The sequence below is a fragment of the Mustela nivalis genome, assembly GCF_964662115.1.
Source record: "Mustela nivalis genome assembly, contig: HAP1_SCAFFOLD_2809, whole genome shotgun sequence".
Lineage (NCBI taxonomy): Eukaryota > Metazoa > Chordata > Mammalia > Carnivora > Mustelidae > Mustela > Mustela nivalis.
In genome coordinates this window covers 28,878-39,049 of record NW_028133856.1, presented here as the reverse complement: position 1 = coordinate 39,049, position 10,172 = coordinate 28,878, and the positions used below count along the sequence as shown (strand labels likewise).

Genomic DNA, 10,172 nt, shown 5'->3' with positions numbered 1-10,172 from the left:
TTGACAGAGATCACAAGTAGGCAGAGAGGCAGGAAGAGAGAGAGGAGGAAGCAGGCTCCCTGGGATCATGACCTGAGCTGAAGGCAGAGGCTTTAACCCATTGAGCCACCCAGGTGCTCCTGAGTGAAAAAAAATTTTTTTTTTTAAAGATTTATTTATTTGACAGAGAGAAATCACAAGTAGACAGAGAGGCAGCCAGAGAGAGAGAGAGGAGGAAGCAGGCTCCCCGCTGAGCAGAGAGCCCAATGCAGGACTCAATCCCAGGACCCTGAGATCATGACCTGAGCCGAAGGCAGCGGCTTAATCCACTGAGCCACCCAGGCGCCCCCTGAGTGAAAATTTTTTAAAGAAAAAAGGGCCCAAGATGGGGCAACTGTCTAGGGCTGAAGAACCATGGAGCTGGGGGAAATCTGAGACCTGAGGCACTGAGGAACTGAAAAACAGGCCAGGAGAGGAAGCGGCCCAGAGGGAGGGAGAGGCATTTGGAGAGAAGCCAAGACTCTGGGAACTGTGTCCTCCTGCTCTGTGGGGAAGTTGGTGAGAAGGCGCCCCTCACTTGGCAGGCAGACACCATTCTGCTAGTGAGTGGCACCAGACTAGTCTTTGACCTTAGATGCCCAATTCTGGGAGCATCTCTGCTCTGTGTGTGTGTGTGTGTGTGTGTGTGTGTGTATACACACAATGAGATGGTTTGTCCCTTCCCCATCCCACGGCAGGCTCTGTTTTGCAAATAAGAAGCTAGCTAAGGATGGTCCTAGGCAACAGGTCCCGTTGGGGCTGGGAGGGAGTCCACGTGGCAGATCTTACCCTGTCTCATTTAGGGATCCTGAGCCTAACAGCATGATTGGGACCCATCCTGGTGCGTTTCCCTAGGAGATAGCTAATTAACAGATGCTTACGCGGTGATCAGTACTTTTTTTGTTGTTGTTAATAATGAACCATTATTCTATTTTTTTAAAAAGATTTTATTTATTTATCTGACAGACAGAGATCACAAGTAGGCAGAGAGGCAGATGTGGGACTCGATCCCAGGACCCTGGGATCATGACCCGAGCTGAAGGCAGAGGCTTTAACCCACTGAGCCACCCAGGTGCCTCCATTATTCTATTTCTTAAAGAATTTAAAGTACTAGAAAAGAATTAGAAAATTTGGAAAGCACAGAAAACTGTAAGGTAATTCTTCTTCTTCTTTTTTTTTTTTAAGTAAGCTCTACACCCTGAACTTGAACTCAAGACCCTGAGATCAAGAATTTGCATGCTCTACCGACTGAGCCAACCAAGCACCCCGAAAGTAATTATTAAATTGTTTCCCAGGATCATGTTTTGAATGAGGCTGTCCAGAGACACAACTATTCAGAGGGATGATTCTAGGTGGTGATCTGCAGGGAACAGAGCAGGCCAGGGTTCTCTGAGCTCCTGATTACACCGCTTTCCATTCTTCCCACATTAAAACATTCTATTACCTTGACTTCTGTGGACTCCTTGGTTCCCTCCAGTGGCTCCCCAGCCTCCCATGACCAGTGTCCTTCCTCACTGATGCCCAAAGAGTCCTGCTAATGTTCTCAACTCCTTCCATTCCACAAAGCTTTCCTCAAAGTCCATCTCCTCCTAGGCTTTGGTCATTGTTTACTTGCTCATGACTAATGGACTTGCAGCTCAGGCTCTCTGCCCCTCGCCCCTCACCATCATCATAATCAGCTCCTGGGCCATCCCCGTCTCATGCAGAATGGTAACACCTCTTTTGACTCATGTCTACCCATCTAAGTCTGCTGTGCCTCCTCCTGGTTCCCTAGCTCTGAAGGCTGCACTGTCAGCCATTCAGTTATTCAGGCCAAGAACAAGTACCATCTTTGATTCATCCCTTCCCTCAGTCACCATGTTGTGGCAGTTTTTCCTCCTAAATTCGATGCTACTCAAGGTGTTGATTCAGTGCTGGTCTGAGACAAGTACAGAAATTGAGAGTAAAGGCTTAGAAATTTTATGGTATCTTAAGGAACTCCATATTTTAGAATTTACTAAGAAATATGTGAGCTTATATTTTATCATTTTAAAAAATTCTATTTTTCTAGCAATTCATTTTTATTGCATTTTACAAAATTATTTGTTCATAATGGATGGGGTAAACAGGCCCTTCATCATGGGTAGAAAAAAACTGTCATAAGTCTCTTGTGGGCCCACCAGCTACTGCTTGATCACACGGGTGTCACCCACTGCCTGGAGCACCTCTCCATTTTGCCCCTGGCCTTCAGCCTTGCTTCCCTCAAATCCAAGCCAAGTAAGTGATGCCTGGGGGGCTCAGTCCGTTGGGCGTCTGCCTTCAGCTCGGGTCATGGTTCCAAGGTCCTGGGATAGAGCTCCACATGGGGCTCCCTGCTCAGTGGGGAGCCTGCTTCTCCCTCTCCCTCTGCCTGACACTCCCCCTGGTTGTGCTCTCTCTCTTCCTCTGTCAAATAAATAAAATGTTAAAAACAATGACAACAACAAAACATGGCCGAGTGAGCAAGCAAAAGTTCAAGTCTGGTCCCAATTGCCAGTCTGCCTTTTAAGCACTTCCCTGCCTAAAGGGCACTGCTAACTTCCCACCGCTCTTAGGATAGTTTCCCTACCCCTTTCCTTGACCTGGTCCCTACTTTCAACTTTGACTGTGTCTTCCAACCCCCCACCCCAACCCCAATCTGCTCTCCCTGCCAGCCATTGGGAACTCTCGCTTCTCAGAACACGTCACGGTCTCTTGCGTCTGAGCTTTGCACATATTGTCCTGGTGACTAGGACACTCTTTCCCCATCTCTAACCTGGTGAATTACAAATTGTTTTGGGGCTTCAGCTTCTCACACAAGCCCCTCCTAAGTCCCTCAAATCTTGGCTAGGAGTCCTCTGCTATGATCCCATTTAATACCCAGTTATGGCATGTACTGCACTGCAGTATAGTGGTTTGTCTGCTGAACTCCACCTCTCATCAGAGTAGTAAGTTACTGGGAGAGGCAAGGCAGGCTTAGGGTTTTTCTTAAGCAGAGGCATTCAACAGAGAGGCTGGAATCAATGAACCATGACCGGGACTACTGCCTTTAACTCTGCAGTCAGTCTCGTCACAAGACAGTCAGTTCTGCTTTTCAGCTGCCCTTATTTTGTCACGCTGTGAGGAGACACTCAAGCAAGTGGACCATTCTCTCTCTATCTCCTCTCACCAGGGCAAGTCAGAGTTCTTCAGGGCTGAGCCCCTTAAACTAGCGGTGCCAAGGAAATGACTTGCCTCTGAAATTAGAGGTTGCCTGGGTTGACCTATTGTCAGAGGGTGGCCACTTCCTTTTGCCCACCTGCTTCCTACTCTGTGCAGCAAATGAAACAAGACCCTTTCCCACTGGCTGCTCTGACCTGTTTCCCAACTATTTGCTTGAAGTGGATCTTTCCCTACCAACTCTAAGCTTGATACAGATAAGACAAACACTTACCTTTCAGTGAGGAAACTTCTCCTTTTTCTGGATGCCAAGAAACAGGCCCGATGACTGGTGAGCTGCAGGAAGGGCTGGTTTACAATTCTCTTTTGTTAGTGCCTTGCCCTCCTCATGCCCACACAGCCCTTTCACCCGGGCAGGAGGGGAAGGCAGGTGGTCACCAAGCCATCCTCCTCTACTCCAGTCCCCAGCCCCCTCCCTGCTCCCACACCTGCAGACTGGGTTTGAATGGAACCCCAAAGAGGCCACTATGCAGCCTAGCCAAGCCCAGTCCTACCTTCCCAGGTGGCGAGCAGGTGGCTGTTTACTTGGTTGTAGAATGACTGGGACAAAACTTCAGGCTGGAAAGGGTGTAGTCAGGCAGTCTGGGAGTGGGGGTGAGGGGACATTCCACCCACTCAGAGACCTGGACGTCCGGGAGGAGCACAAACAATGGAAAATCGATGCAATGCAAACACTTCTGCCAGACTTTTGGGGCCAGAAGCTAACCTCTGCATCTGACTCCCCCACTTTTGCAGTTGCAGGTAGGTGATGGCCTGCTCCAGTGCTTCTGTGTTTTCGGTGGTCTACTGGGCACTGCAGTGTGGATGGGGCACACTCCCCGCCCTCACGTCTGTCACAGCTGAGCTGGGAGCTCAGGGCTGCAGCTGAGGAGTGCTTCCAGCTTAGAGAGCTGGAAGGGCTTCCGGAAGTAGGCACTGGTTAAAACTGAAACCCAGCTGCTCTTTAATGGCAAATTGTCTAATCTGGGGCAAGGGAGGATGAGACAGTTGCAGGGAAAATAAAGCTGGTAACATGTTGGGTCCCAAAGGTAGAGGACCTTGTTGTCTGGACAAGGATTTGGGAGAGATAAAGAATCGCATGGGACAGACTTTGATGTCATAGACCCAGGTTCAAATTCCAGCTTCCAAGTTAATAACGACCTCACTTTAGGCAAATTATTTAACTTAGTGCCTTTCTTCATCAAAGGGGAATTGAGACAGCCACTTCATAGGACTGCTATGAAGCAGTAGAGCATCGTGGTTAAGAACTGGCTTTGAAATAAGACTACCTTTGGACTGGTTTGAATTCCAGTCTACTACTTACTCGCTGTGTGACATTTAATAAATTACTTCTCTGTGCCAGCATCCTCATCTGTGAAATGAGACTCAGATGTGGAGCAGTTAGTACATTTAGCACTTAACATCTGACACATAAAGGGTGTTCACTAGGGGCGCCTGGGTGGCTCAGTGGGTTAAACCTCTGCCTTTGGCTCAGGTCATGATCCTAGGGTCCTGGGATCGAGCTCTGCATTGGGCTCTCTGCTCAGCAGGGAGCCTGCTTCTCCCGCTCTCTCTGCCTACTTGTGATCTCTGTCAAATAAATACATAACATCTTAAAAAAAAAAAATGTGTTCACTTAACGCTAACTTTTTTCCATCCTTTTTCCTGGTGGACAATGGAAAGCTATCTAGGACGTGGAGGAGGGGCCCACTGGGGACGGTTCAGGCTTATGGCAGCGCCAAGGGGTTTGGACAGGCCAGATTACAATAATACAGGCAAGAAATAAAACAAGAATCTGCCTGCAGGAAGGAAGAGATGTGAGTGATTCTTGTGAAGAATTGAAAGGGTCTGGCAGTGGATTAAACATGCCAGGACAAAGAGTGTTTGAAACATGGATCAGCAGGAAAAGATATATATTGCCCCCACTAGGAACATCTGGAGTGGGTAGGTAAGAAGAGAGTGTAGAAGAAAAGTTTGGCTGGCTGTTGAGTTTAAAGTGGCAGCCACAAAGCAGGGGATGGCAGTGTGTACAAAAAAGAGTGCTACCACCTTCACACCTCCTAGGATGGGACTATCCAAACAGAGAAAACATGGGGGCAAGGATATGGAGAAATTCGAACTCTTGAGTGCTGTTGATGAGAATGTAAAATGGAACAGCAACTGCAGAAATTGGTCAGGCAGTTTCTCAGAGTTAAAAATAGAATTACACCCAGAATTGAAAGCAGTGTTTCAAACACATATCTGCACACTCATGTCCGTTGCAACATTGTTTGCAATAGCCAAAAGGTAAACAACCCAAATGTCCTCTGATGGATGAATGGATAAACAAAATGTGGTCTATAGACACACAATAGAATGCTCTTTAGCCTCAAAAAGGAATAAAATTCTGCTACATGCTGCAGCATGGATGAACCCTGAAAATATGCTAAGTGAAATAAGCCAGACAAAGAAGGACAAATACTGTGTCTTTCCACTTATCTCAGGTACCTAAAATAGTTAAAATTCCTAGACACAGAAAGAAAAGTGGTTCCTAGGAGTTGGAGAGAAGGGAGATGGGGAGTTAGTTTAATGGGAAAAAACCTTCTCTATGGGATAAAAAAAGTTCTGGAGATGGACAGTAGTAATGGTTGTATAACGAGTGATGTACTTAATGCAACTGACGTGTACACTAAAAAATGGTTAAAATAGTCTATGTGTACTTTGTCACAATTAAAAGGAAAAGAGAGATGAACCATGAAGCCAGGATATTATACTTAAACATAAATGGATGACATTGGAGGGATAGGGAAAAATGTTAGTTTTAATGTTTATTATAATAAAATGGTTAAGAAAGGATGTTAAAAATAAGCAGAGTATAGGAAATGAAACTGCCAGTCATTTGGGTAAAAAAAAAATTTATAACAGTGGCAAATAAAAATCCCGGAACAATGGCAGCAGGGACACATGGTGTCCCTGTGCAACAGGAACTTGGAAAGGACAGCCAGAGTATGGCAAAAAATCTGACTCGAAGTTGGAAGTTGACTGCAGAGAGGGACAACTGTAGTTGCAGGTGATGATAGTAATCATCCAGAGGAAGGCGCAGGAAGAGGAGGAGAACGAAGGCAAGTCAGGAAGAAGACACCTACACGAAGGGAAAAAAGGGAACGGGAGGGCAGGCTGTGGAGACATGGGTGAACGTGGGTCATGGCACCTGTGAGAACCAATTCCAGAGGGGCTGAAGCCATGCAGAGGATGTAAGGGCAGCAAAGGGAATCTGGCGGGGGTTCCATGACTAAGTCAGTAGTTCTTGAAAGGTGGGGAGGAAGCCACATTGCCATAGAGACAAAAATGTCAGGTTCTATTGGTAAAGAGTTTGGATGAAGGTATGGGGCGCCTGGCTGGCTCAGTCAGACCAGCATGCAACTCTTGATCTTGGGGTCCTTAGTTTGAGCCCAACTTCGGGTGCAGAGGTTACTGAAAAAATAAAGAGAAGTCTGGATGAAGGCAAAGAGAAATAAATAGCTGATATTTAAATAGAGGAAACTGGAACATTTATAGGGAGGGAAGAGACTGATGGCATGCGGATGTAGGCAGGAGAGGTTGGACTGCAAAGCACAAGGGAAAGTCAGCTTTGGTGAGAGGACATGACTGGCAGTAAAGAAAAAAAGTGAAGATCTGGAAAAGAACAAAGTTAGAGGACCACGTGAGGTGTTCTCTCTAAGTAACAAGGTTAGTCAGGAGTGTTGGAAGCCAAGGATGGGTTTGAGGCCTTACTGCTCTCAAACAGCGGTGGGCTGGTTAAACATGCAGAATTGTGGGACCCACCCCAGGGTCAGTAGCCAGAATCTGATCTTAACAAGATTCTCCATGTGTTAAAGTCTGTAAGCCACTGCTTTTGTAGAGTGCTTTGCAATGGTGGATTTAAAATATGTTTTTTTTTAAAAAAAGATTTTATGTATTTATTTGAGGTAGAGAGAGAGTGAGCGAGCAAGCACGTGCAGGGGTAGGAGCTGGACAGAGGAAGAGAGCAGGAAGCCCAATGTGGGACTTGATCGTAGCACTCTGGGATCAAGACCTGAGCGTAAGGTAGATGCTTAACAGACTGAGCCACTCAGGAGCGCTGAGAATGACTTATATTGTTGACTATACCACAGAATTACCAGGAAAGCTTTGAAAAATTCTGATCCCCAGACCAATGAAAAACTCTGAGGTAGTGTTCAAGCATCTGATTTTTTTTTTTTTTTTACACCCAGGTGTTTTATTTTGTCTCGTTTTTTGAAAGATTTTAAGTAATCTCTATACCGAACATAGGACTTGAACTCACAACTTGGAGATCAAGAGTTGCATGCTCCACCAACTGAGCCAGCAGGGACCCGAAGGGCCCAGGATTTTAAATCCCTAAATGGGCAGCCTATATTGGCGACCATTGGTTAAGAGCATTGCAAAGCCAAACATAAACTCACTAAAATTTGTTAAGTAAGTCAAAACAGCAGCTGTGGAAGAGGTCGCAGGGAGTACACAGGAGACTGTTTAACAGCAGGGAGGGTCTTGACATAAGTATAGTGGTTGGATAGGTTTGGAGCCCCCCCAACCACCCAACACTGCAGATGAGCCAGAGGATGCGGACTGGGAGTGAGGTCTGATGGAGAACAGAAGCCAGGGGTCATAGAGGGCAGGGCCAGGGGGAACCATGAGGGAATTTCTCCAGTTTGCAGCCATTCTTGTTCTGCAGTCCTTCCCCAGGGTTGGATTGGAGGAACATCCATAACCTTTATCCCAGTTCACCAGCAGGGGATGGTGGGATGAATGCACAGCCTGCTGGGATGAGGTGTGGCTAAGGATGGAAGTGTAAACCCCAGGGCAGTTCCCATAGGTCAGTTATTAAACTTCAGTTTGCATCACACCCTCCAGAGGGCGGATTACAACAGACAGCCCAGAAGCACCCTCAGTCAGCATAAGCCAGAACTTGCATTTCTAACAAATTCCCAGGTGAGGCTGGCGGTCCAGAGTCTAGCCTCAGAACCAGCACAACAGATTACATGCCCACAGGAAGATAGCGGAGACTCACTAAGGAAGGCTGAGGTAGTGGGGCCAGCCCCAAGCTCGCTCATTCCCGCAGACCTATGTGGTCTGTAGGGAACGTTCTCTTAGAACTACACCAGAGAGCAGGACTGGGGGTAGTCTGCCCTGTCTTCATCAGTGCAGCGTAGCCTAGTGGCAGCAGAACCAAGGTGAGAGGAAAGAGAGGAATTCAAGCTGCAGCAAAGATTCAGAGAAGACCATGGAGAGAGACCGCTGAATGGAAGGCCCCTGGCCTGTGCCGCTAGGCCTGCCAAAAATTATGGCTGACAGCACCCAGTCCTCCTGCAGGGACTACCTTTCTACTACTTTAAGCAGTATGTTCTTTTTAACCCTCTACTGTAGTCCAATTCTTCTGAATGGCTTTTCTCCTTTTACTATGAACTCAGCAGCAGCAGCTATTTTTTCCTCTTTTCCACTATTAGTAATTAGGCAAGGTAACTAGGCACACAGCTGGTATTTAATACTTACTGAGAACTTGCGAACGAGTCAGTCAATCTTCATTAGTTCCTGGGGCACACACAGACCAGGCTTCACTTGAAAGTCTCTGCTTTCCTACTGCAGACTCAATCCCTCCCCAGAGCGAAAACCTTGAATCCAATCCAAGGAACTGACTCCACTGCTATAAAAAATTCTATCTAGTGTTTAACTGGGTAGAATAGAGCTACTCCTTCCTTGTCATTCGCTGTCCAGAATGAGATTCAAATCCAAGATTCTAGGAGCAGGTAGTGCTTTTCCAAACCTGCAGACTTCTCAAAGGGATCTGAATTTATATGCAGGTCATGGAAGCAGAAGGGGGTTGGGATTTCGGGGCACAACTGCCAAATCTGGGGATTTTCCAGCTGCCTTGTTGGTGAGTAGTTCACACTGAAGGTTTTTGCTATAACTGCCCAAGGAATTAGAGGAGTGAGCATTGGTAGCAGAAAGGGAACTAAAACAGACGTGCAGACGTTCTCCTTTAAAAAACCCAAGGGAAAACCATGAGGCCAGGGAAACGGATCTGCAGGGCCCATCTACAGAAAACCCAAACCTCATTCCCAGTTGGCCTAGAATCCAGACCCCCAGGAGAAAAGGTCCAATAGCATTTCTTCCAAAGGCAAGCCTTGCATAACATTTAATGACACAGGCCATTCACCTCGCCAGGAAGATTACAGGGTGAAGGTCGACCTCCAGGAGTCCAACCCTGGGTTATTCTCTCAGTTCTTTTAATACCACTCTCACAGGATGTAGATAATGGCAAAACTGAACCCCCAGAGGGGCTACTTGTTTATAAAATCAAGATCCCTTTCCTTCCTCAATGACAGGAATTGGTTTAGAGACAGAAGACATTAACGTTTAAGAAGAGAAGTGCTAGATGTTTCCAAATGTCAAAAAGGAAAGTTCCACAGTTTTGAGACTAATCCTTGTTGACAATCTGTGACTTCCTTCCTTTTCCCTAAATCTTGCCCTGCCAGCTTTCTTTTCATGTAGCAATTTGAAGCAAGTGGCTCACTGAGTAGGGGGATTGTTGTGTGAGCTGTTACCTGTGAGGCCTAACAAATGTTCACGTCAAATGGTTCCAAAAAAAGAGCTAGGTTAACTGCGCCCCACCTTACCAAGTTTTGAAACACAATCGATCTATGAAAGATACTTTGTTTTAGTCCCAAGGAGATAAGTCTGGGAATACCCTTAGCTCAGCCAAGACCCAAGTTCCTACTACAAAATAAATCAAACCCTATCATTAGCTCCAACAGTCCCCAAATGCCAGCCTTTGTTTAGTGCGGAATTCATGTCACAGCAGGAGTGGTTGCAGCTGGGAATCCAGAAGTCAGGAATCAATCTCTTCATGCATTTTAAGGATGTGATACTAATATGCACAGTGGGCAGAGCTTATGCTGAACAGGCCGATGTCACAACTGGCC

General features: G+C 46.6%; 1 long non-coding RNA gene across 2 annotated transcripts; it reads right to left on the bottom strand.

Moving 5' to 3' along the window:
• Positions 1-1,007: 1,007 nt before the first annotated feature.
• Positions 1,008-9,240, bottom strand: LOC309858569. 2 transcript variants are annotated; one of them, XR_014308252.1, is made up of 3 exons: positions 8,743-9,240; positions 3,729-3,857; positions 1,008-3,522 (listed from the first exon to the last, which is right to left on the bottom strand). It is a non-coding gene; the product is annotated as an uncharacterized lncRNA (long non-coding RNA). The 2 variants fall into 2 exon arrangements; XR_014308253.1 differs by having other exon boundaries at positions 3,449-3,510.
• Positions 9,241-10,172: the final 932 nt, after the last annotated feature.